Source organism: Lycorma delicatula, chromosome 10, assembly GCF_047948215.1.
Source record: "Lycorma delicatula isolate Av1 chromosome 10, ASM4794821v1, whole genome shotgun sequence".
NCBI classification, from domain to species: Eukaryota; Metazoa; Arthropoda; class Insecta; order Hemiptera; family Fulgoridae; genus Lycorma; species Lycorma delicatula.
This window is the reverse complement of record NC_134464.1, coordinates 18,640,826-18,666,396: the sequence shown is the minus strand read 5'-3', so window position 1 is coordinate 18,666,396 and position 25,571 is coordinate 18,640,826. Positions and strand designations below refer to the sequence as shown.

The 25,571-nt window shown below is 29.1% G+C and overlaps 1 pseudogene; it reads right to left on the bottom strand.

Moving 5' to 3' along the window:
- Positions 1-384: 384 nt before the first annotated feature.
- Positions 385-25,282, bottom strand: LOC142331668 (putative polypeptide N-acetylgalactosaminyltransferase 9; annotated as a pseudogene).
- Positions 25,283-25,571: the final 289 nt, after the last annotated feature.

The window sequence follows — 25,571 nt, the reverse complement described above, 5'->3', positions numbered from 1 at the left end:
CACCATTGTAATCTTGAGTAGTATAAAATGAGAGTGTGGAATAGAAATTTAGAATATTAAAAAAGTAACATTTTCTTCTCTAACCAAAGGATTTAAGAACAGCCACTATTTATCTTGGTCTTCCTTTTCATTTAAGAAATTGTTAATGGGAAACATTATTTAATAATGTTAAAAAAAGAAAAGAATTAAGCAACATATTCTGCAAGAAGGAGAAAACTAAGATTGATTTAGTCCTTCACAACAAAGCTCATTCTCACACTGTCTGTTTTAACAACTGCCAAAAATATCACCGATCTGCCACATTAATAGGAATTAACTTTCGGAATAACAAAAACTCTTCAATGCAAAAGCATAAATAACACTAATTTTTCCACATCAACTACTTTTAATAATGAAATTACAGGCTAGTAAATATAAATAACTGTTATGTTAACCAAATAAATTGCAACATAATGGAAATATTTTATTCACAAAACTCAGTTAATTCAATCTCCTCCAATTTTATGTTTGTAAACAATCTTCTTCAATTTTCTCATGTTAAAATTAAGCTGTAAAAATGTTTTGTCTTTCAATGAAGTATCTATTACCTGTAAACAAATAACATAAGAAGTAGTCATATAAGTATGTTAGTGAATCTAATAATTTTAATAGTTTAATAATTTAAAAGCAATCTGGGAAAATAATAAAAGAAGTTGGGTAAAACACATTTTGAATGAAATGCATTAGGCCAAACTTAATTTGAAAATGTTGTTTATTAGGTAGTACATTTTTAATACTATTCAAAAAACTCTGTAAAAACATAAATTATATCAAACAGGCCTGTAAAACAATTCATATTATTTGCGTATGAAAAAAATAAAAATGAAGGGCAAGAAAATGTCCTAAGTTTTAGAATAATAGGCCAAACAATTCCTCAAAATCTTTGTTTTAAATGTGCATATCACATCAATCACAATCTAGACAGTTTTTCATCAGCTGTTGGATGACCAAAAATTATTTCTTTGTATCACTTTAATCGTTCACTGGGCTTACCAGCCCGGTTCTCACCAAGTATTTTTATAAGAAGTTTGTCGACATCATTTTTCTTCTCACTATTGATTAACATGAATAGACACATTTTCTAGCTGAATTTTGTTAAAAATAATGTTTCCTTTTTTCCTTAATGAAATTTATGGTTTCTTAATCCTTTGACAATAGCAAATTTTCGATTTCTAACAGACTTTCCTACTTCAACAATCTTTTTCCTTTTTTTTTTACAATTCTTTTGATCAAATTCCCTTCTTTAACTTAATGATAAAATCAGTAACTTTGTAATACATACTTAATTGTTTAGTTTTGAAAAGATTCTAACCTAATAATACATGCATTTCTTGTTCATTCACGATTTAGGTTTCTTCTTAATTCAAAATAAAAATTTTATTGATGTATGTTCAAATGGAACAAACTCAAAACTGATTCAAATGATACACCATTCTCATCTACTATAACCTTCACACATTTGATTAACGTAAGATGTTAAAATAACATACAATCACAACAATACATACAATTCATAATTCTTTTCCAAAAGCTTCTTAAATAATTTCCAGAGTTAATTTCACCTAAATACAGTACTCTTCAAGAACCTTCATTTTTTTACATCAAAAAACTGCAGCAAAAGTGAAACAAACTCTCTTACCTAGTCGTCAAACAATACAGAATGATGCACAGCAAACAAAATATTATTTTTAAAAAACTCCACTATTCATCACCACTATCAAAAAATCAAACCACACATCGACATGCTATTTCAAAAACTTTAATTTCTTGTCTGAACAAACCTCTTATATTAGGTGCCATACCAAAAAGGTTATAGTAGGTGACTAAGCATGTTACTCGTAACTTATAAATACCGCTCTTTAAACAGGCATAGTCATTCTCAAGTAAACAATCTCATCCCAGGCGTACTAAGAAAGCGGAAGTTGCCTTCCACACTGAGCCAAACATACTGTTATATACTGGGATGCCAACATATATTTTTAAGATGGCCACTGAACACTGTGATCCACATATATGATAATGAATTCACTAAATTTATACTTCCCAAAAAAATGCATTAATGTATTCAAGTAAGATTGTTTTTTTTATATTTATTATTGTTGTTGTAACAGTAAACTCCTTCTAATTCATCATCTATCCTGTGCTTATATATTTTTTTAACATACTCTTTTATATTTTACATGGAAATTAACTTTTATATATAATATTTATGAACAAACAATAAATGAAGGTAAAATTCAGAGGTGAGCTCTCGGAACGATTTGAGATCAAAACAGGACTATGCCAAGGTGATGGGCTCTCACCAAAATCAAAACAAACTGTCTTGATTTCGCCAATACTTGGCTCTGATAAGCAAATGAAATCGACAAAGGTAAATCACAGATATATGAACTTTAATAGATTGAAAAAAAATTGGCCTCAAAATATCATTCAAAAAGACAAAAATTATGCTCCAAAAACCAAAATGATTAAAAGAAGTAAACATAAATGTAGTAAAGTCAAAATAGTAACCCGATTTAACTGACTTGGAGAAATAATAACAAACAACCTAAATGAAAAAAACTTCAGTCCAAACAAGAACAAATTACCTAAACCACAATAACTATTATTCTGGTACACCTAAAGTAAAAAGGAATATCCATAAACGCAAAAATGAGATACAACACAGTTATAAAACCGGAAGCCACAAATGCAGCAGTAACACTTCTACTTGAATGAACAATCAAAGACCCAGAAAAATGAAAGAAGAATTGGAAGAATCTGCATCAACAAAAAGTACCAGAAAGAAGGTACTAACAAAACAAAGGTGATGGTTCGTGCCTGACAACGTCATGTGTAAAGAGTTAGAACCCATCACTGATACATTTCAACTCAAAAAAACTCCAAGACAGAATGCAGATGGATCAGAGAAATAAGAGAGGATTTGAAGGAAATTGACCTTACACTAAACAGACAAGATAAAATTAAATTAAAAAATCACAGATAAAAACACTCACTTCACATGAAAGAAATACACAACATAAATATTTCAACACCTGAAAGGGCACGGAAATTGGAAAGAATGAAAGAGTACTGGGAGAACTGCAAAGCCCAAAAATTCCTATCGAAGAGACTTGGATAATTGACTGTGATCCTGTGCGATCGTAAAAGATAATAATAATAATAATATTTATGAAAACATTTCTTGTTTATGTATTGTATCACAATGTTATAACAACATTATGTCATAACATAAAAATGTTACGTTTATGTATTAGTTTATAAAATGACTTGATCATTGAAGTCAATTCAAACTAAAATATAATTTAATAAAATGATCATATTTTATTTAAAAGTACTTGTGTTTATGGAAAGTGACAAGTTTACATCAAAATTAAAAAGAAAATGTTATTAGAACACCTGCAATTTCAAATATTTAACAGAACAGAAGGACAATGATATTTACGCTGGATAAAGAAAGTTCTGAGTCGAATAAAACTTTTTTTCCAAAATATGGTACATTTATAGTCAAAACAAAAAGTTTTTAACTTATTGATTTTTTTTAAAGAAATCAGACAGAATCAAAGGGTCAAACTGCTAATGTCTACAATATAAAATAATGACATATGCTTCTGAAGTGCAGGAGCTTAGTAAAAATAGTAAAAAATTAAAAAAAAACCTTTGTCAGCTGTCGAAATTAGGAATAGTTGTTAATACCTCACCAGGAATCGGCTACAAGTAGGTTGTCAGAGAAAGAATTAAGATGAGTGACAAGATTGTGGATGCAATTGAAAACAAAAAAACAGTTAAAGTTTTACAGATATATATGGTAGATGAGAAGATTGAATACCTGTTACATTACATTATTGGGTACCTCATAAGTGGCACAGAAGACAACCAAAGTTGTGAGGTAAAGTGGAATCTGTGAGCTAAAGCAACGAATAAATGAGAACTAGAAGAATGCGATGTGAAAAATAGACATATATGGCATACGGAATTATGATAAATGGCAAATAATTTTTATTTAAAATAAAAATGGACTACAATAAACACTACTAGAATGAATGAAAGCCCATTCGTAAGAAATACATGTAAAGTTCAAAATAAGAAAAAAGAATTCAGAGACAAAATATTGAGTGTGATGTTAAAGTCACATTCAGTATTACTATCCTCATTATTATCCTCATGAATGCAGGATTATGCATTATATATATTACTCAAATTGATAAAAAAAGAAGGAATATAGAAAAACAGTGTAAACATACAGCAAAAAAAAATGTAGGGCTATGTTTCTCTGAAATTCCAAAACTATTCTTCCCTAATTTTCCTCTGAAATTACTTTGATTATTAGAATAATATAATAAAAACACAATTCTAGACAATAATTATGACAAAAGAAAGGCTGAAAAACTGTCTATGTATCCTGTATTTTTTTTAATTATACTTTTTAACTGAAGTTATATGAAAAAATCTGATATGAACACCACATGACTTTCTTGTATGCCTATTAAATTATGTATACACATTTTTTTTTTAAATGAAAAGTACATAAACTTTTATTTTATTAATAACGTCTGATATATTTACATACTCTTTTTTTATTGTCATTTAATTATTATTTATTGTAAAACTTTTTTTATTATCAGATGTTAATAATTATTAACAAATCAATACATTTAAATTTAAAAAAATAAAGTTAAAAAAAGGAGACGAAGTTTGATGCTAATCGATATACTTCCCCTTGTAAGATCCAAATAATTCATTAATTAAAATTTTATTTGGCTATAACACTGGAACTGATGAAAATAAGTACCATTTATGATATACTGTTGAGAAGCTCTCAATGAAGGCTTATTACTGCATTTAAAAAAAGTACAAAATCCAATTTTTTTTTTTATTTTGGGTTTTTTTGGACACTTCTGGTTCATTCGATTACAATCAAAAGAGGATGTGCACAACTAGACATTACAACAGTCCTAAATCCAAAATTTCAACATCCTACGGCTAATCGTTTTTGAGTTATGCGAGATACATACGTAACATAGAGACATCACGCCGAAACTAGTCAAAATGGATTGAGGGTTGGTCAAACGGATATTTCTTTGAAATCTGAAAACCGAAATTTTTGTGATCACAATACTTCCTTTACTTCATACAAGGATGTAAAAATATTACAAGACCTTTGTAGAGATCTGGAAGACCAGCAAAAACTGCCATTCATCAACAGCTTGTCAACATCAGGATGAAAGAACTATCAGAACATTGGATGACAGCCCTCATCCACTCGCTAAACAAAAATGCAGACAAAAAACCCTAACTAGTTGTTAGGGTTAGACACAACCCTCACTCCTAGAAGCAACAAACATTTTTCAAGAATCATCCTCAACATGATCGGTTTACACTTTGAGAAAGAACTAAAATACCATGGAGGTTTCAGACTCTGTAGGAGCTGTCCAGACCAGATTACTCTCAAGCTAATAATGGATTACAACAGAAAAAAAGTATAGACATGGTGATAATGTTTGTACACTTCACAAAAGCATATGACTGTATGTAAGTCAAAAGTGAAATTCAGAGGTGAACTCTCAGAACTAATTGAAATCAAAACAGGACTGCCCCAAGGCAATGGTCTCTCACTGCTACTATTCAACTTTGCTCTGGAAATAATAATGAGGGACTGGCTCAAAAATGCCCCCAAAAGTAAATATAGGCCGAAAAATCAAAACGACAGTCTTGGTTTCGCTGACAAATCACATTGATGAAGTTAAAACACAGATATTAGAACTTCAAAAAATTGCAAATAAAACTTACCTCAAAATGCAAGACAGAAATTGTGTCTCCGAAAAACCATCGCAATTGAAATAAGTAAACATAAACACTAATAAAGTCAAAATAGTAACCTAATTTAAATTACTCAGAGAAATACACAACCAACAACCTTAGTGAAAAAAATTTCAATCCAAACAAGAAGCTCTGTGATGGATTTTGTGTCAGGAATACTTCAAATTAAATATCAGGAAGCAAGGGGGTGAGAGACAGCTCTGTACAAAGCTGCCATTCACCGTTGCTTGCACGGGTGGGTGGTGATGATGAAATGTGGGGATTCTCGAGCCCCTGACTAAAGGACTAAGTCCTGGCAGGGACACTCCTTTGGGGGGTCCCCATTAGAAGTGAAGCGCAAAGGACAGAGTCTTGCTTGTTAGATGATGGAGGCTGGGAATGGCATAGCTGGGCCTGGCATTTCCCTCACCTGGCAATTAGAGGTGAAGGCACTTCCCAGAACCGTATTAATGCTTAATTGCAGATCCGGTTCCAGGAGGCAGGGTTAAATTTAGAAAAAAAACAAGAACCAACTACCTAAATCACAAAAATTAACCTGGTACACTACAGTAAAAAAGTCTATCCATAAATGCAAAAATATGACAATACAACACAGTTATAAAACTGGAAGCCACATACGCAGTGGAAAAATTCTTCCACCTGAATGAACAATCAAAGACTGACAGACCCCAGAATATTGAACAAAGAATTGGAAGAATCTGCATCAACAAAAAATACCAGAAAGACGGGCGGTGGTAAATCGTGCCCAACAAAGTCCTGTATAAAGAGTTAGAACCCATGAGTAAGAGTTGACTAGATAGGATTTTTTGGACGCATCGTGAGGATGCAAGATTAAGAGGCTTCTTAAACAGTTTGCACAGTACAATCTCGACTCAAAAAACACCAAGACAGGATGCAGATGGATCAGAGAAATAGGAGAGGATCTGAAGGAAATTGATCTTATACTTTTTTTGAGAAAATTTTTTTTGTATTACTTATATGTAACAAATTTGCAAAATTAAGGTTTTTTTCTAAAATGTCTCTGAAGAAAATCAAAATTGATTTTTTCACAATATCCCCATCCACATGACAAATTTTAAAATAAAAATTAATGTGATCAATGCCCCTATACAGAAATTTGATCCAAATTTTAAGAAAATATGTTTGTCAATTCTGAAATATAAGGCCAAAAGAAGTATGACTGACATACGTACGCATATTTTTGATCTACATGAATTGGTCGGACCCTAAAACATAGTACAGATTTGTAAATAACTTTATACCCAAATTTTGTCATGCGTACCATATTTTCCCCTTTATGTAGCTATTCTAGCTGTACTCACCAGGAAAGTAAAAAAAGAATTAAAACTATACTTGCTGAATAGAGAACCTCCTCTCCTTTCTTTAAATCAGTTTATAAAATCCGTAAAAAAGATAATGGATGTACAAAATATATACTAATGTTACAAATGTAAAAAAACCCTAATATCTTAATAAAGGTTAAGTTACTTTTATACAGATTTGAATACTAGACAATAGATAAAGATGTATTTTGGTAGCTGGGGTTTAATTAATTACACATCTCAAGAATGGTTGGCCTGAGTCTGTATAAGAATACATCTGATTTACATATCATTCTCATCTCATCTCATCTCATTGAGCCATTGATTATTTATTGTTCATAAGTTGAACATATTGCAACAAACAAATTAGGAATTGAAAATTAAATAAAAAATAAATTACTTTATGATTTTGTATACGGTTCATTTTTACATTCATTACTAGAAGAATCACAACTGGATGCAATTAGAAAAAAATGATATATTTATATAGCAAAAAAGAACATTAAAATTAAATTACTTTAAAAAAATTCTAATTTTTCTTTTATATACATTCATTAATTTGCTTCCAAGTATTATGTATATTACACACAATTAATTAATACTATACGAGTAATGGTTAAAAATAAATTATTAAAAAGCAATATGTTATTGTGTTAAATTATTTTAAAAATAGCTAAAAAAAAAATAATAAAAAATGTTTCAATGTTACAGCATGTTACATGTTATCTTACAAAGCAATATTAATAAATTAAATAACAAAACTTAGTTAAAAAAAAAATGCATACGCAATAGAACAAAAAAAAGAAGTTATCAATCAAGATCAATAACACATTTATTTTTATAACTGTTACCTGATTAGGTTTATGACATGTCCATAAACCGACAGCTTTATGAAGATCTTTTGGTTTACATGCCGAATCAATACACATGTTTGAGATTTCATTATTGATCTTAATAAAAACAACAACATAAAAATAACACATCACAATAATAGTAAAAAAAAAAATAAATAAATAAAAAAACAAACTAACCACTAACAAAAAACAAAAAGCTATAATAAATATGTGAAGTATATTCATAATACACCCCAAATTTTTCAACATATTTTTATTGCACTTCATATCATTTGATGCAAAATGAGCAGAAAAACGATCAACAAACTATCTCATAGAAAAGAAAACATTTCTGCATATACAAAGGCCACCAGAAAAGTTTTGAAATATGAAGGAACAAATCACAAATTAGTGCGTGTTTACAGGTCCTAACCTGCACTGTATCCACTCTAGTTACTGTCTTAATGTCATTTGTTTTTTGGCTATGTTTGTGAAAAGAGATAGTAATGTCGCTGTGGTCGAATACTGAATTCTGAGCAATTTTATTTGTAGGTTAAGTGTTGATAGGTGTTTAGAGGAAATGACTCCTGTGCTTGGAGAAGACTGCCCTCTTTTACAATATTTAGATGGTACAGAGAGTTTGAAAGAAGAAATTTCAGCCTGAAGGACACTTCAAGGTCAGGTCGACCATATTTGTCTGTGACAGAGGGAAACATTGCTGCAATACGAAAAATGCTTGAGACAGGTGTGTGGTCTATCACCAATTAAAAATGTCCTTAGGTATTAATACATCAGCAGTTCATGCATTTTGTGAGATTACATTCAGATTAGAAAGTTTTGTACCCTCTTTTTTTTTCTTTTTTTTTTTTGTTTAACCTCCGAGTCCACAGTTAAGCATTACTTGTGACAGTATGAAACTTGGCTGTACTATAATGATGGCGCAACCAAGGCTCAGAACAAAGTGTAAGGGTTGACAGTTGAAGAGAACCCCCCCATGGTTGTTGAAAAATCCAATTGGTGAAGAAGGCTTTAATTTTAAGTGTGATAAGAATATTAGATTATGTTGTGTCAGAAATTTAGAAGATAGTTACAGGGAATTAGTAACAGAGAAAGCCTGTCTAACATTGACAAAGCTCTCAAGAATCTGCATCCAAACTCAAGGATGGACACATTGTTTCTTCACTATGATAACCCTCCAGCATACCACTCCAAAGTTTGCTCTGAACATTTGTCCAGAACTGGAATAAAACTGTTAGAGCATCCTCCCTTCAGTTCTGACCTCACTCTGTGTGAGTGCTCTGTCCCCCCCCCCCCCCAACTGCCATTAGTGAAAAATTGACTGAAAGGGAGGGAATTTTATGAGCGATTATGACCTCCTAAGGGCTTGGGACAATGAGTGTGCTCAGATCACTGATGAAACATTTTAGGGTTTCTTTGAAGACTGGTTACAAAGGGTGGAAAATTGTGTAATGTGTGGTAGAAATTATTTTAAAGAATTATAAAAAAAATAAGGATATATTGCAAAACTTTCCTAGTGCCCTTTATAGAAGAGCTAGAAGATATTCAAAGTAAAAGAAGTTAGGAATTACGAGAGATTACAAAAAAATATATATAAAATTATTTGGATCTGTAGGATCTTATGTGAAGTGACTAACTACCAGGAAGTGTAAACAATTTGGAATTTTTTCTGTGTTTTTTTATACCGATAAAATAATTGTACCAGAGATTTTTATTTTGAACACACCTCACATATATATTATATATACATATGATTCATGAAATGTTACATCCATTCCAAGAATGCATTCATGGAAATCATTTGAAGTAAAAAATTCATCGCATAAAAATATGTTTGAAAAAGCTTGCATAGCTATTGAAACTTTTCACCCTAATTCTAGTCTAAAGATAAAGTAATAATGCTAGATTCAAATTCTTGAAACATATAATAAATGGCAAACCTAATGATTTTATTCCGATATTTGAATGATTCTTTTAAATAGTCCCATAACTATACCTAATATAGTTTCTAAGAAAATTATAGTAAAACAAAATTTTGAGCTTAACTAAAAATTTTTATTAATACTTAGAAGTTTTTGTATTAGAAAAAAAACATGTTGTTTAGTTTTCACTAAATTTGTTAAATTACAAATAAATAAACTTTTTAACAAAATTTATCCGATTTTAATTCTAAGACAATTGATATAAATAAATCAAAACAAAAATCAACATTATTAATAAATATTTAACCAGCCAAGAATAATAATTGGTTTAAACCTAAATACATTTAAATACAAATATTGATGAAAATGAACTGAAAAATTATTTTTAATAGTACAATTGTAATTAAGTTCAAATGAATCGTCATATTTGATTGAGTTTATCCAATTTGTGTTTATCATCATCATCATCATTATTTGGTATTTTGCCTAGTGGAAGGTCCCTTAATCCATTGCTGTCTCCAACCATTTCTGTTTCAAGCCTTCTCCTTCATTCTCTTATAGTTTACAATCCTTACCTCATCTGATTAACTTAATCCTTCTTCTTCCTTGCTCCCTTTTTCCACATATTGACCCTTCAGATGCAGTTACAAAGACTCCAGTTGCACTGAGTGTGCTTTAATATTTAAAACTATATTAAGTAATCCATAATAACAATTGTAAAGTGTAAAGTAACATTTAGTATCTGAACACCTTAAAAAAATGCTAAGGTTACGTACATCTCACGCTAAAGTATAATATTATCTCTTGAGCCTCACTCAAAAAAGTCACAATGAATTTTCAAGATGCAAATGTGCAGTCAAATCATCAGGGTCCATAAGTATGAAGAAGTGTGTGTTGTCCCTTATTTAGAAAATTAAAATTGTTCAACTTATCCTTTGCTTATATTTATAAATATAAGCAATCTTTGCTAAAAAAAGAATGATCACTTATTTTTAAGAAAATAATATTATCCAGTTCTAATCTAATCAGACAAAAGGAAGTGTTTTCATATAACTCAACATAACACTTTGGCTTATGAGAAAAGGCATAAGTTTCTGTTATTTTTAATAAATTTCTGAACCATCTTTAAAAACATCTACAACCAATTTATAAAAGTAATTTTTTTTTCTTTTACAAAAATATTATTATCATGTTGACAACATAGTCCTTTGAAGACCACTGCACGTTTTTTTTTTGTCAGGTTCAGTTTTATGTTAAAAAGACCAACTGACAATTTTGCCTCAATCTTATTTTATGCAAGAAAGATGACTGGCAAAATTTTGTCAAAATAACATTTGGACAGATCGCATGTTTGGTTATCATGGAGACATGGCAGTCCACTTGATAGAGGGTACGTTTGTTGTTGTTTAAAGTCACATATAAAAATTAATATTCAGATTGTAAACAAAAATAATTATTTTGAACAGCTATTAATGTTTTTATTTTTACAGAACATTCAATTGTTCGTTGCGTAATACGTAAATGTCATTCTTTGTTATTGTTTTTAGTCAGCCATGAAACCACATTTTGTTCAGTGTGAAAAGGAATGCTTTATTTTATTTATTTTGTTTTTTTACAATCCTGTATTTATTGACATGTTGTATAGTACGTAGATGAGCCGAGAACATTGCATGCTTATTGTTTTTAGTTTTTTGTGATGTTCAAATCGTAATATTATACTTATTTCATCTTAGTGTTTAGTTTTCTTTTTTCAGGCAATATTTATTAACGAGTTGCTATAATAGGCAAAATGTGAGATACATTTTGATCACCGAGTGAAATTGATTGGGAACTTAAGAATGTTCAACCTGATAGTGATTTGTGTACAGACAGTTCTAAAAACTTAACAAAAAGTAAAAATTTCTAAACAAAATTTACAAATTTGACTAAAATTTATCAATTTCTTGACAAAAATCATGAAATTTTCAGGTTTAACACAAAACAGTACAACAATTCTAAAAGTCATGATTCCTATAGTAAAATAGTTTCTTGATTTTCAAGTTGTGACTTGAAACTAATTTTTTCATTTATTTTTTATTTATTTTTTTTGGGTTCATTAATCTTTAGAAAATTTTTTGAATAAGATATGACCATAAAAAATATTTCTAGTTGCTTTTCCAACAATTTAAAAAAAGCTAATAAGTATCAATAATAAAAAGATTCATAAATTTTGACCACAAGTTTACAGCAAGTCACCATAAGACACTGTGCAGTTTTTTTTACCAAAAATAATTTAAGACTCGAATAAAATGTTCAGTTTTTTTTTACCAAAAATAATTTAAGACTGGAATAAAATGTTCAGCATTTTAAAAAAAATAAGGGTTCAAATACAGATATAGAAGAACAATTGCTAACATTTACAGGAATCAAACAACAACAGTAATAATTCAAGAACATAAGAAAGAAGCCGTAATAAAGAAGAGAGTTTGACAAGGATATCCCCTATCCCCGTTACTTTTTAATCTTTACGCAGAACTAGCAGTTAATGATGTTAAAGAACAATTTAGATCTAGAGTAACAGTACAAGGTGAAAAGATAAAGATGCTACGAATTGCTGATGATAACGTAATTCTAGCTGAGAGTAAAAAAGATGTAGAAGAAACGATGAATGGCATGGATGAAGTCCTACGCAAAAACTACCGCATGAAAATAAACAAGAACAAAATGAAAGGAATGAAATGTAGTAGAAATAATGAAGATGGACCACTGAATGTAAAAATAGGAAGAGAAAAGATTATGGAAGTAGAAGAATTTTGTTATTTAGAAAGTAAAATTACTAATGATGGACGAAGCAGGAGCGATATAAAATGCTAAATAGCAGTGGAAAAAATGAGCCTTCAATAAGAAATATAATTTGTTTACATCAAAAATTAATTTAAATATCAGGAAAACATTTTTTAAAGTATATATTCGGAGTGTAGCTTTATATGGAAGTGAAACTTGAATGATTGGAGTACCTGAGAAGAAAAGATTAGAAGCTTTCAAATGTGGTGCTATAGGAGAATGTTAAAATCAGATGGGTGGATAAAGTGACATATGAAAAGGTGTTGCGGCAAATCGATGAAGAAAGAAGCATTTGGAAAAATATAGTTAAAAGAAAAGACAGACTTATAGGCCACATATTAAGGCATCCTGGAATAGTCGTCAGGTAGAAGGAAAAAATTGTGCAGACAGGCAACATTTGGAATATGTAAAACAAATTCTTAGGGATGTACGATGTAGGGAGTATATCGAAATGAAACAACAAGCGCTAGATAGGGAATCTTAGAGAGCTGCATCAAACCAGTCAAATGACTGAAGACAAAAAAAAAATCATTTAAGCATGGGATTTTTTAAAAATATCTCCAAATATAGTCTGATTCTTAAAGGGTTAATTAGAATATTTAAAAAAATTTGAATGTTGTATATTCTATTTAACATGTACATTATAATATGTGCTCAAATAACTTTCATTAAAACCATCTGAATTTTCTATTTTGTAATAGTTTAATATTATTTCAAGCATTTAAATTTTTAATTTATTTATATGGACTTTGATCACGAATATTTTTTATTATTTTATAACTGCTTATATATTTTTTTTATTCTGTTCTGATTAAGGTTTTACCATGGTCTCCCTTGATCCATCTAGGCAAATGCTGGGACAGTTCCCAGCATGTATCTGTGTTGGCAAATCTACTCATTCCTAATTTTATCTTTATATTAAGGTCTAATTATAATAAAAGATTTATTTATACATGAATAAGATGTAGTTGTAAAAATGTAAGTTAACATAGAGATATTACATTACATTCAGTGAAGATAATTTACTAATAGATATTTATTCGGTGAAAGTACGATAGATACTTTTCTTTTACTAATAAAACACCCAATAATATAATTTTAATATTTTTTTTAAACACATTCTCCCAAATTTAGATCAGTATGCTAAATAAAAGTATTATCTGCATTTGTTTTTCATTTGATTTTGTTTACATATCAATTTTCTTAGAATAAAGACCAACATAAATTTCAGTAATTTATTTATAAATTAATCAAATTTAATAATCAATTTAAATACCTGTTATTTTAATCAATTTTTAAGTTTTATAACAATTTTCTCAGAAAATACTTATAGTTCCAGGGCCGATTTAAAAAAAAAATCAAATAACATATAAAACAATTAATTTGTTCTATAAGTCCCAAACATTTTTTATATATCATTATTTCATTTCTGAAGGAAAATTATAAAAATAAAATATTTAAATATTTTTTTTTTTTAAATGACTCCTGTAGTGAAAGTAAAATTTCATTAATCACATTGTATGTTATTAGTATTAAAAGTAAACACATAAAATACAACCAACTAAGCACATTATAATATTTATATAAAGAGTATTCCTGAGTCACTTAGAAATGCTGCTGATGCATTTTGACTGCTGCCATCTTATAGCAACTGAAAAAAAGTAATTAAATGAGAAAAAAAACATCAAAACTGCATCATCGTCATCACCATTTACATGCATGTAAATATGCACACACCTGATTTCCTCCCATTTTGTGGCACAGATATAATCCGACTGGTTTATGGAAATCACTCTTTCTGGCTGCTGAATCAATACAAGTCTTGCCCCCATATCCAAGATTACGCACCTATTTAGTAAATATAACTTAAAATATTATTTTACATAGAAATAATCAGCAATAAATGTTCACTCCACAGTAAAAATATTAGATAAATAGTACAGAAAAATACCATGAATAATAATTTAAAAAATATTCCATCACTATTTCTAAATACAAGATCTGAATTTTACATAATAAAACTAAAAGTGACATTTAAAAAAATATAATTAACTGAAATTTACAGGCAATGTACAAACTAGACAAAGTGTAAAAAAAAAAATACACTGGTTTAAAAAAAAATTCTGGCCTTACATAGGTGCCAAATTTTGAGGCCTATCAATAAACAAAATATAAATCTATCCCTGAGCACTAAAGTGGATTGATAGCAAAGAAGTATAATGAGGATATTTTGAAGTTCATATCACTATAACGAATGCCTCAATGCTGGCACCGATGATGAATGAAGCGAAGCCTATCATACTTAGCTTTCATAAAAAAAAAAGATCACAGTTATATTTCCAAATTAACAATTTCTACAATCTTTATTTTCAAAAGAAAATAAAATCTGTTGATTTCTTTAGTGGTCCAATAACATTTTACTGACAACTTACTTTTTTAAATCTAAAATATTTTTAATTTTTTTTAATTTTGAATTCTATTGAATTATTTTATTCTCACTTGAATATGAATAACATAAGACCAAGAGTGTCTTTTGATATCACCAATTCCAAGCCAGGGACCTCATCTTGCAAGCAAAGAAGAAGTGCAGAAGGGAGTATAGACTTTAAAGAAAAAATTTGGGTCGATAGGTCTCTAAATGTAATACCCACCCAATTATAGGGCACCTGACTTAAAAGGAAAAAGTGAAACTGGTCAGTGGTTTAAATGAAAGAAAATACTCCCTGTGACAAAGAGGGCAGAGGAGATTAGGAGAGCAAACCCTGAAAGAAAAGTCTGCAAACTTGGAGGTAATAAGGTAATTCTAACAACAGAATAAACCTAAACAGCATTCACAATGTGCTCAGGAGATTTTGTTGTTGTTATTGGCAGGAACCAAAACAGCCTCAAAGTAAATCAAGAGAGGATTGCATAGTAATTTATCTGATTCCTGGAACAGACAGAAATACTCAATTCATGATCTGAAGAAGAACACTGATTATTAATTTATTTCGATTATCATTTAACCAATCAAATGTACATCTTTGTTCCATTTTTTTGTTCCTATGCTAATTTTTTTTAACTCAAAGTATTAACTGAATTCTATATTTTCAATTATTTACTTCAAGAATTCTAGATTTCTTTGATTGATTCTCTTTCAAAAAAAAAACACCTTCATGCATCATGAAATCAATCCATTTCAAATCTTATGTATCAATCTACTTTTCAAAATTTTCACGTAATACAAGGGATGTTCAATAATTAATGAGACAAAAAAATGGTTCATTCAACGACAATGAAACTTTTTGAGGGTCAAGTTGGCAACCTTGGGAACACATTTAACCAGCCGTTTGATCATAATTAATCTAAATATAACTCTTTTGTTGATTACAGAATGTCAGCTTGGCTTGAAACATGTATACCAGAAGAGCAATGTTCAGTGGTAAGATTTATAGGAAATTGTGCTAAAATTCCTTGATTACATTGAAACCGCTTCAAACTGTACTTAGAAATGTTTATTTGTTCATGCTTTTTATTCAGTTGTATTGCGTTTTGCTGCAGCCATTGTGGCAAATACAGATGGCAAAACTGCTGCACATGCTTCAGTATTCACGTAAATAACATTCATGTGAAATATGATTAATTTCATTAATTTAAGATGATTTCATATGATTAATTTGAGATGTGAAGATTAATTTTAGACATCTCAAATTAGCAATTTCATTTGCTTATAATCTTCTAACCTCCTCACTATCTCATGGATTTTTTTTATAGGTATCAGTTTTATCTATTAAGTACGTCTTGTAATTTTTAATTTCTCTTTTTTTATAAAAGATGAATGCTGTAACAAAATAATTCATATTTATTTCTTCTTCTTTTGTTTTATTTCCACTCTTTTTAAAAACTTAATTCAAATTCTCTACAGTTTTTAATTTAAGAATAAAAACAATTATAGCAATAGACAACATCTTTTCTTTCAGATATTACCAAATCAGAACTTGTTTTTCCTATCCTTCGATTCCTTCCTCAATACATAATTCTACAAAAAAATTGTGGTTGTTAATTTTTGTCATACATTCCTTTGTTCTCATAACATTTTAAAATTTCTTATCATTTATTTTAAACTCTTATCGGTGCTGTTTATTCTGTACACTGATAACCAGATCACAAAATAACTACTATTCTGCAGGAGTACACACTTTATAACTCATAGTATACATCTACAGCTAAACTGCATCATTACAATCCCAGGATGAAGTATATCTAGTTAACAATCACATATTGTGATTATGCATACCTAAATGCATCCCTGCTTGTGTATACCTAAATTGGTATTAAGAAATGAATCCTTTTTTAATTAAATATTATCACAAGAAGTAGCCATATAGATTATTGGATTACATACATTAGTATAACAAAAACTAAAATAAATTATAAACTCCTCCATATAGTAACAGTAAATCTCAAACAGCTTGCCACACCTTTTATTATATCTGTACATGATTATGATTGTAACAAAGGTTTAAAATTATAAACTGGCATGTCTAATAGTTTAATAGTTTAATATCTATCTAATCGTCTAATAGTTTTAAAATATCTACAATAAGAGGTTTGTTCAGAAAATAACTGAACATCTTTAATTATGCACCAATGGAGATATTTAGTGACTGTTCTGCATAACCTCCTCTGTAACCACATGTTTTTGGATTATTGATACTCATTTCATTTTCATGTTATTCTTATTTGAATGCAACATATTTAAGTGTTAGTAGCGATTTTTGTAATATGTGATTTTTTTGACGATTGAACTTTTGTTTCAATTTTGTAGCCGTAAATTCAGATTTTGTCTCCCACTATGATCCTTTGCATGAATTGTATCATCATCATCATCATCATCATCGGCTTGTTCAAGAAGTAGCTGACAAATGTTCTTTCTGTTGTTCGGTCATCAAACAAGAGGAACAAACTTTGCTGGGACTCAATGCATGTTCAATTTTTCAGTCAAAATGTCATGGCATGATCTGATTGAGATGCTAACCTCTTTTGCAAGTCCTCTGACAGTACAAAATTTGTACCCACCAGATTGTTGACTTTCTAAATGCGGGTGTTATCAGTTGAAGTTGAAAGCCTTCCTGGTCGAGGGTCATCTTCAATCAACTGACAACTACATTTAAATCATAAAAACCATTTGTGTAAGATCACCATTTCGGTATTTGTTCAAAAGTTGAAACGTTTCTGTGAACATTTTCCCCGGTTTCACACAAAACATTATGTTCTATCATTGCTGCCGAAAATCACTACTAACACTTAAAGATGTTGCACTCAAGTAACAATAACATGAAAATTAAATGAAATATCAACAATCCACGAACATATGATTAAAGAAGAGGTTATGCGGAACACAATGATGCCATCCACATGTCACTAAATATCTCTACTGGTGCGTAAACAAAAATATTTAGTTATTTTCTGAACAGACCTCGTATTATAGATATAATATTATTTAGATGTTATTATAGGTATATTCACACACATTTACTTTACAAGTTCCTGGAATAACTAATTAATGTTAGAAATAATTATCAAGAGGGAAATTATTCTTTAATAGATTAAAAGTATTTATGATGTTAAACTATGGTTGGTGTTGCATTTCCATTCCTTGTAAAATAATAACGCTTACATGTTTATGTAATGCAAATTTGACTAACATACTGTACATTTTGTAATATTAATTTGATTACTTTTCTTAACATATCTTATTATCTATAGAAACTAATCAGAATAAATGGTTTTAAATAAATATGACAAAAAAAGTGGGAATTCTCTTATAAGACAATTCACGTTAGATTCATTCATACAATTAATAAGTATATTGCATGATATATGTAACAACTCTGAAGAGCCTACACCATACTCCCACCTTATCTGCAAGTCTTAAACTTGATCAGCAGCTAATTTTTACTAATTTCCTTATATAAATTCAACTCTAAAAGATAAGAATTTCAAGGGAAATACTTTCCTTTTAGAGCTGATTCAAGAATGGTAAATTAATGAAGAACACGTTTCTACAAATGGGTTACACGAATATTAAAAAAAATTTCAGAAAATTTTTGAAGATAACTTGTTTATATAAATAAATTCCTCTCTATAATCAAATCTATAACAATAATAAATTAAATTTATTAAAAACACAAAAATATATTTATAAAATAATAATAGTAATAAAAATAGTATAATACATACCTCGCCAGATGCAACTACATCACCAGGTACAAATAATTCAGGATATACATTTTCTAAATACCATTTAAATGATTTACAACCTAATCTCTTCCTCAAATCTTTTTTTATTCACCCTAAAAAAAGTATTTTCAATTAAAAAAAAATTTTTTTTTTTAATAATTTCAATTCAATTTAACACTACTAATATAATTAAGCTATAATATAACTTAATATTGCACCATAAAATTGCTAGTCTAGTTTTAATGAATTATGTAAGCTATGTTATTAGTTCATTACAACCGATTTATGTAATTCATCATTTAGTGGAGATAGTTAGATAGTGGATTAGAATTCTTACAATTTAAAAAAAAACTGCTAAAAAATAACAGGGTAACAAAAAATTTATAAATTTTTTAGCATAGTGGATTAGAATTCTTACAATTTAAAAAAAAACTGCTAAAAAATAACAGGGTAACAAAAAATTTATAAATTTTTTAGCATAAGTTTAGAAATAGGTTTTATGAAGTTAAGTTTAGTCGTGTGGTAAGAAATAAAAGTAAAGTGACACCATGACTTTATTGAGCAGCATTTACTGCAGATTTTTACAGTCACATGGTGAACATTAAAACATGTAAATCAAAAGAAATTGTTAAAGGTTATGCACATGCCTGTGAAAGAAACTTCAGAAGTAATTTATTCATAATAAATTAAAAATAATAAACCTTTTCCCGCTCTTTACAGATTTTTATTTTTTAATTCATGTATTTAAAGAAAAATCTCCATGGTGAGGAAGATTTTCTGATAAAAAAATATTAAATAATCAATATTTAAGGTAATTTTGGGTCAGTTCAAGCTGTCATCAAACTTATATAAATAATAATAATAAGTAAATAAAATAAAGATTAAAAATTACAAACCAAGTCATTTCCAACATGCTGATAATAGTATTTGGCATATTCCTCCATCCATACTTCAGCTAGTTGAATTGAATTTCTTTTCAAAACATTAACACCAGTTCTCCATTTGTATGGTGAAAGTTTTCAAAATATATGGCCGACATGTGAACATGGAACAATTTCCAGTGTTCCGCCACACATCCATGTCTACAAAAAATAATATAAATACATTAAAAAACAAATAACATATGTATTTACAAATATAAATAAATAGCTTGATCTACCAAGTACAGAATAAAATTAAATTAGGTAATATGACACTATTCTTTTTGAGGGCGAAAAACGTCCTTTTTTTTTTTATGAAAAAAAAGAAGAAATTAAAACCTAATCTAACAGATTTAAAACTTAAAACTAATATCACAGGTAAAAACTAAAATAAAAACAAAAGTAAATATAATTTAACAAGATCTGAGATGGGTGTAAAAGGCCCAATCTTGGATAACAAAAAGACTAAAAGAAAAAAATAGAAAGAAAAAAAGCTAAAAAACATAAAAACACTAACATAAAACTTAAAACTAGGTTAAAAACTAAAATAGTAAAATTAAATAAAACTTAAAACTAATACAAATTATATAATAAAAAATTAAAACTACGTTAAAAAAAAAATAAAAATGTGAAATGAAACTTACAACTAATATCACTAAAATCTTACAACTAATATCACAGACAAAGTTTTTTTAAAATATAAAAAAAACTATATAAAATTTGACAAATTCCGATACGGAGTGTAAAACGCACACACACATTATATATAAATATATATATATAATAATTAAACTGTATTCTTTGGTTAGACAAATATATATATATAAACTAAATAAGTTAGAAAATTATCCAAATTAATAGAAAATTTTCTAATGCAATTCATTAGGTCAATAACCAAACAAACAAAATAACAAAAGCAGAAAACCCCCACAACTAAAAATGTAATCATTTTCATAGATACTCCCACCACCATTCCAATGATAACATTAAGTTACAACCCAAACAAAAAATACTAATCCTAAATTAATTAACCTAAACTACACAAAAAAAAGCCAAAATAAACAAATAACCAATAAAATACAATCAATTTTAATCTATTAAAATACATTAGCATATGTAATACTTAAATCAGATATGTCCGTTCTATTATTTATAGAATTTATATCCTTTTTAATGCGGATCATCTCAAATATATTTCTTTTTACGAAATTAGGTTCCCTTTCTAAAATTTTTACTTTATCATAATCAAATTTATGTTTTTTGGCTTTTTCATACTTATTCGATGGAGTAATTTCATTTTTCCTATATTTATGTATCTCAATACTTTTTTTAAATATTGGGATGTTTGTCCAATATAACATGCTGAATAACCACTATACAGATTTTGCTTCTTTGTTGGCGCCTTTAATTTTGGAAAAATGTTACCGATTGTATTGTACCTACTGTGAGCCACCATCAGTACATTTAAAAAAATTTTTTTTATATTTTCAGACAAATCAGGATCATATTGAAGCGCCAAATATTCTTTTTCATATTCTCTTTTTTATAAAAAAATGTATTGTAAAGCCTATAAATTCTAGACTTCACACAATTTTATCAATAAAACTTTTGGAATAGTTATTTTCCAAAAGCAACTCTCTAACTTTTTTAATTATTATCTGTCTTTCTTTAGGATATATACATAGGATGTATTTCTTTAGCATACATATATATATATATATATATATATATATATATATATATATATATATATATATATATATATATATATATATATATATGTGCGTGTACATGAAACTAAACTTTAGCCCCAGGTTGGAGCTTTTTATATCGCACATTAATTGGTTCCTGGTTCCTGGATTGATCAAGTAAAAAATAAACTTAATATTTCAAGAGGAAATCCAACAGAGAATCAGCTGAAAGACACCATAATAAACCACCAGTGAAAAAGAGATCTATGTTAAGAAAAAAAATGGTAAATCAATATGAAAAGAATGATCTACCTTTATGTAGCAATAAAAAAACAAGTCAAACAACCACATAAAAAAAAAGGCGTGCATCACTAAGCACAGTCGACACCTATCCACCCCAGAATCCCTCAGGTGATAGCAATATCCTTATCCATAATAAAAATAATACATTTTACTGATCAATGGATTTTCTACTGACCAGCTTAAATAAATGCAATAAATTTCTTTTGTTCAGATACAAAAAAGAGTCACCTTTTCAATTAAAAACCCTATATTATATAGACATTTAATGACATTATACAAAAGGGTTGTCTTCTTCACGATTCATAATTATTTAGATTGAATAAAAATAGTAGCAATAATTTAAGTCTTTAAAATGTCAAAACAGATTTTAAAACAGCCTAGGTAAAAAAAGTGAACCACCAGGTTGGTCTAGTGGTTAACGCGTCTTCCCAAATCAGCTGATTTGGAAAGTCGAGAGTTACAGCGTTCAAGTCCTAGTAAAGCCAGTTATTTTTACATGGATTTGAATACTAGATCGTGGATACCGGTGTTCTTTGGTGGTTGGGATTCAATTAACCACACATCTCAGGAATGGTCGAACTGAGAATGTACAAGACTACACTTCATTTACACTCATACCATCTTCATTCATCCTCTGAAGAATTATCTAAACGGTAGTTACCAGAGGCTAAACAGGAAAAAAGAGAGAGGTAAAAAAAGTGAAGCTGTCAACAACATATTCAGGCCCCAACATACTCATATATTGGGGATCTGAGCATATCCAGGCCCCAGAGCCTTTAAGTCTCTTTGCTCTTAAAATGAGAGCCTCAATGGAAGCTTTGCTTTATAATAAACTGCTTAAAATCAATCTTTAAAAAATCAGTTCCAACCTTTTCTTATAAACCTAGTAGTACGATCAGAACTGCTAGACTCATAAAATCAAGAGAAAAGGGATCAATGAAAAAAGGTGATAAAGTAGCAAAAAAAAGGACATGAATAACACACGTCTCACCATCCCCAACAAATTTTTTTGGGAGGAAGAAAAATCAGGGTACTTAACCCAAATGAGAATAGCACATTGCTGATGTAGGACTTTTTTTTACATTCACCATAAAATACAACATACATAACAACATTAACTGCTTTTCTTCCAGAAAAAAAAAAGAATGCTTAGGCCTCATCATCCTTTATGGAGGTCTGAATAAGACTGAGCACTGTCTGAACGATCTTAGTTTCCTAAGGGGAACTTAAATTATACATAAAAATTTTCTTTTGTAAAATTTTGAGATACCTAACTAATAAGACCTAAATTTTCCTGCCAGTGAGACCGATAGCAACCAAAATTAAATAGTATCATTGCAACAGATATAGAAATTATCATGTCAAATTTCATCCAAACCAAGTATGAAGATATCAAGCAAAAAATAAGCCAACTTATCTATAAATAGATCTTTCATTGTTAAAATTGTGTTTTTTGATTAAGTGGGTCCATATGAAATGTCAAGATGTTCAAACCACGACATTCAAAGTTTGATCTGATTTGCATACTTTCCCTTATAGAGTGTAATGTATAGTTATATTAGCCAAAAAGGAATAGTAAAAACATTATTAATCATAAATGAATTTAAAACGGATGAAAAAGGTATAAAAAAAAAAACAGACAATGAAAAAGTGAAGATTTATATTCTTTGGTCAGCTTGTCAGAATAGTAAAAACAGGTTAACTTAGAAAATATAATGAGATAGAGGTAAAATAGATTAAAGAAGTTAAAAAAAGGACAAAATTTAAAATGTATATCAGAAAAAGACTTATACAGAACATTCGGAAAGTTTTTTTGCAGTACTCCAGTACGCTTTAGAATTATGAGGTGTGTTCTGTTTTTTTGGTATTAGGTTGGTTGCTTGTTGGGTTCGTTGAATGTTGTTTAGTAATAAACTAAGACATCAACTGTTGATTTGTGACTGAACGTGCTTCGTTTTGCTTTGTATTGTTTCGTCTACCAGAATCATTAGTAGTGACAAACAATGGTTCTTTTGGTAGAGGAATAAATTTTTCTTGTTGAACACATCTTTCATAAAGATAACAAGTATACTGATTTAGCGAAGCACAAGTTTTCTGAAAAGTATTCAAAAATATTCCTGTTTCCCACTCCAATGCAGTTCAAACTCTTATCTAAAAATTTCATGCAACAGGCTCTGTTGAAGACGCTGATCGAAGTGGAAGACCACCTAAGCTAATTGAACAGGAGCTACTGATATTTCAGATGCTATAACATAAAGCTCAAAGAAAGAAATGAAAGTTTTCCCCTACAAAGTAATTTGTTACGTTACATTTTTTTATAGATGAAGCGTGGTTTCATCTGGGAGGATATATTAATTCACAAAATACTCTACTGTGGTCGATAACTAACCCTCATTTACACAAACAAGCTTTACACGAAGCAAAAATTTGAGTCTAGGTCGGTATGAATAGAACACGCATTGTAGGTCCAATCTTTTTTGAAAATACAATTAATAGTGATTGTTACTGTGCTATTTTAACAAACTTCATTAGTCTGTAAACAAACATGGAAATTAATAACAGTTGGGACCAACAAGATGGCACCACGCGACACAGCTAACAGGTCAATGACTTTTTTATAAAACATCTTTGGCGAACAAAACATTTTGAGGGATTTGTGACCTCCAGAATACTTTCTACGGAGGGCTGTGAAAGAAGTGTATCGCAACAGATCATGTACGATTGGCGAACTAAAAACTGCAATAACAATATATACGCAAGATATTCAAGTACAACTGGTTAAAGTAATTGGAAACAAACTGAAACATTTGCAGCGTTTATAAACTATTCATCTTTTATAAACTATTCCAGTTATTATAATATCAGTTTTTATAAAATAATGAAACAAAAATTCAAAGTAATAATTAAGAAAGTTTTATCATTACAATTCCATAATCCCAGTGCACAGCAACTTTCCGAATGCACTGTAGAATTAACACCTTTTAAAATCAAATTTATGATGTTAAAAGGTTTACAAGAACAAAAGACCTGGAAAGAAAATCAGAAAATGAAATGTCCAAAGCCCAAAGAACATGCGAAACGAATGAAGAGGTACTGGGAAGAGAGAAAACAGCATAGGAGTTAAGAGTTAAAACAATATCCTAAAGTCACTAAAATCAAAAAGAAAAAAGAAACAAATACATATAAAAACAGAGGTTATAAATAATTTTAAAACAAAACATACAATATTAATAAAATTTAAAAAAATAAAAATTTATAAATCAAAAAATCAACTGACCTTAAAAGATAATTCAAGATTTTCTCCACCCCATATATCAAATCCACATCATAAGTGCCAAGTTTTTCAAAGAAATCTTTGTCAATACTAAATAGACATCAATAACAGGACAAACAACCGTTGTTGGATCTAATGCAATTCTATCAAGTAGTGGTTCTAGTATGTAGTAGCATACGACTGCCACAATGTAGTGATAAATACAAGTAATAAAACAAATTGAATATAATAAGAAAGTGTTTGGAATATTTTTGTTTTTTGTAAGTTTTAGAATTGATCAGCCTTAGACTAAGATTCTAAAAGATGAATTGTTACTTGCCATACAGCATGTTGGCAATGTACATTCATTTGCTAAAGCTTTATCGTGATCTGTGGACTACTTCT